At 34.2% G+C, this 3507-nt stretch overlaps 1 protein-coding gene across 3 annotated transcripts in view; it reads left to right on the top strand.

Moving 5' to 3' along the window:
• The first annotated feature begins 2725 nt into the window (after window positions 1-2725).
• LOC118741461 (esterase B1) overlaps window positions 2726-3507 on the top strand; it is a 20311-nt gene continuing 19529 nt past the window's right edge. The window contains exons 1-2 of one of the 3 annotated variants that reach the window (XM_036473444.1): window positions 2726-2983; window positions 3402-3459. The gene's annotated coding sequence lies outside the window, so the exon portion shown is untranslated. Of the gene's footprint in view, window positions 3460-3507 lie in introns of all 3 variants that reach the window. The other 2 variants (XM_036473461.1, XM_036473451.1) reach the window with 2 other exon arrangements.

The raw sequence follows: 3507 nt of genomic DNA, 5'->3' as shown, positions 1-3507 counted from the left end.
GAAAATAATAAATAATTTAATAAAAGGAGATCAAAACTCATTAACACGTCGAATATTTAAAATTTTCTCGAAGAATTGGAAAGTAAATACGGAGATTTGCTTTTATATACGGAAGTACGTTGGTTAATGTTTGGAAAGATTTTTTAATTTAAGCAAGGAGATCCTCTAATTTTTTTGAAATTGATTATAACCCAACTAATGAGGAACTCATTACCGCTCCAAATAATGTAGAGTTTAATCTTGATTTGGGTTTTTTATGGGATTTAAACAGTCTTTTCAATGAGCTAAATTTGCTTCTTCAAGGGAAAACCAAGGACATCTGTGAATTAGTTGCAACCGTCAGTCATTTTAGAAGAAAATTAAAAATATTAATAGGAAATTTAGAAGATAAAAATGGTTTCAATTTGACAAAAACTGCAGAAATTTTCGCAGATAATCAAACAAATTACAAATCATAATAATCAAATCAAATATAATCAAATTAATAACAATATTTTGAACGAGTTCGGAATGTCTAAGGTGGAAAGAAAAAAGTTTTCTATAAGGAAACAATTGTAGAAAGGAATTTTCTTACACCGTATTCATGTCGCCGCCAATAATTTGTCATTTGATACCAAACTTGTTTAATTTGGATAAGCGGTTTGTTTATTATCAGAAAATTACTTTTATATATAAATATTTGGACAAGGTGACTTAAAAAAAACTGTTAGTTTCGGTCCCTGATATATATAACATAACACGAAGCGTTCATGAAAAAAAATTAACAAAATGGGTATCGAAACCTAAGTATTATATACATATGTACATATGTATATATTTTATACATACTACATACTACATAAATTTGGTAAGTGCTGAAATGTGATTAGCTATTGATATTATTTTACTAATTGACATTATCTTGAATTAACGAATTTTTGCAATTACTGTGTAATAAATTAGATAAAAGTTAAATGAACTGTAGTAGTAAATGAAATAATATAAAGAGCCTAGTTTGCACATATGTACTACATAGGTATGTAATAAAATAAAATAAAATAAACAATTTCCAAGATTAGGCGTAAAGTGAAATACCTGGTCTATGGTGGGTTTTCCAGGTCTATACTTCCAAGAAAATTGTGTTCGAAATTTTAAATGAGCCCACAAAAGTATTCCGTACCATAAAAGACTGCGGAAGCTCCCTGATTCGATAGGCAGTCAGCCTCCTCATTGCCATCATGGCCCTCATTCGCCGGTACCTGTCGTAATAAAAATATTTTCTTCGCACCAAGTGCATTTAGGACATTATCAAATACTAGCTGAGAACTTTTTTTGTGGGACTACAGCGCCAGTAGGGCTGCCTGACTGACCGACATAATGCAGATATATTTCGATGATGTGCCCCTTCTAAGACATTCTCTGCCACAAATTTCTATTGCATGAATCTCCGCCTGAAAGATGGTGAGGTAACAACCAATTAGTTTTACCATTTTCAGGCTTAGATCCATCTGTGTACTAGACCTCCCCATTGGGTTTGGTGTATGGGTTCCCTATATTACGGAGAGATCGATCTGCAATGTTGCATGTGGTTGGTGATAGTTTCGTCATGGAGCCCTGTTATGCAGATTACGAGATCATCTACGTAGCCTTGATTTTCAAATCTATTGCTGTTCAGTGTGAAACTGAGTTCGTCTATAACCATAGTCCACAAAAGGGGAGAAAGTACACTCCCTGAAAATATCCTCTTGTGTGTTATCGATCCTATCGTATCTCCTAATTCCACACGGATGTTTAGTGTTCTTATCATCGATCAATGGGTGCTGATTTATGATTGGGCTTAAACCCTTACTTAATAAGGCATCCTTTATTGCCTTATATAATGTGTTATCAAAATCCCCTGAAATATCAATGAAAGCGCAAAGGGCTATAATTTTAGACTCCAGAGCTTTCCTCAATTTTTGAAGTGAGGCTATGAATGGAAATCTCTGTAGATTTTTCCGTTTGATAGGCAAACAGGTATTTGTTTGTTAGGTTAACCCCTCTGCAATACTGATCCAGTATTTTCTAAATTTTCAAAAAGTCGGGTGAAAGGTTCAAGTAGCCACTTTAGTCGCATAGTGGCAACACTGTTCCACTGTCTGTTATAAATTCGTGAGTGTTTTTGTTTTTATGTTAATATACTGTTAAAGGCCGAGCGTACCTCAACCAAAAAAAAGCTTTTGTCTAACATTCCACATATGTAAGTACAGAAAGGCTGTTGCCACCCTATGGAAAAAATGATTTACCACTTTAGTCAAAAATAAACATAAAACGAACAGCGCTAATACAATCCTCAAGCGACAACAAATCTCACGTAAATAAATACTTTTGTCGCATAGTAAAAAGCAGCCGGCATTAATAAATTAATACTCGTACAAGCCGGCAATAACGAGATAGACAGTTTAGAGTGGCACTTAAAACACCAAAACAACTTGAAAGCCAAATAATTTTGAAAAGAGAGAAAGATATATACGGAGGGAGAGAGAGAGAGAGAGAAAAAAATAGAGGAATATAAAGAGAACGAGTTATACAAACAGCTGTGCGCTCAACAGCCGAGAACTCTTATCCACTGCATGATCGCTTTGGGGCCCAAAGTTTGGGGCAAAAGCAGCGCTGAGTGTGGCGGGTGCATGAAATGCACCTTTGGGCGCCACACGGCCTTCAGTCATCACTGCAACCAATACTATGATTCAGTCGCAATTCAGCGGTTAGCAGTGTTGGCTGCGTTTATTTTTTCGTTACGCGAAAGTATTTTTATTTAATAGATATCAAGTCTCGTTTTTCTATTGGTATTTTGTGTTGTTGGCATGTTTCTTCTTTTGACCGTTTTACTATAGGCGTTTGCACGAACTGCATGTTTTCGATTTTGATTTGGTTACCACTTCCTTCAAACGTGTTTGCAAACAACTTTGCAAGCAAGAAAAGGAATACAGAAACGTGAACATAAAATTCGACCGCCGCTGTGGTAGATATTACTTACAATCGTAATATTTATATCTACAAAAAAACATACATACGTTTTAATAACCAGTTTGCTAGAAAACTGCCATTTGGTCGTAAAGCATTGTTGGCACACTTTCCAAACTTTTGGACGACAATTTGGCTTTGGACTTTTTGTGGCAATTTTTTTTTGTTTATTTTGTAATAGCGTGATTCAGCGTTTTGTTTTTATTTTTTTTTTCAAATAATGCTTTGTTAAAAAATATTAGTAAATATTGAACGTGGTTAACGTTCTTTGTGCTTGACAACGCATGACAAGTATTATAAACACATATTAAATTGTGTGCTCATAGTAAAATTATAAAGAGCAGATAATAGTTATAAAGATAGGCAACAAAGTAATGTTTTTTTAATATTATAAAGCTCTAATTACATAAAATTAGCAAGAGCGATTCGTTTGCGCTTTGTGAGTTTCTCTGTAGTTACAGTGTAATAAAAAATTCATGCTGAGCACAATGGATTCCATCTCTTTTATGGATATGCTGAAGC

Source organism: Rhagoletis pomonella, unplaced genomic scaffold (genome assembly GCF_013731165.1).
Source record: "Rhagoletis pomonella isolate Grant_MI unplaced genomic scaffold, Rhpom_1.0 Rhpom_scaffold_00001, whole genome shotgun sequence".
Classification (NCBI taxonomy): domain Eukaryota; kingdom Metazoa; phylum Arthropoda; class Insecta; order Diptera; family Tephritidae; genus Rhagoletis; species Rhagoletis pomonella.
Note: the sequence above shows the minus strand (reverse complement) of the source record. Positions and strands in the feature narration are given on the sequence as shown.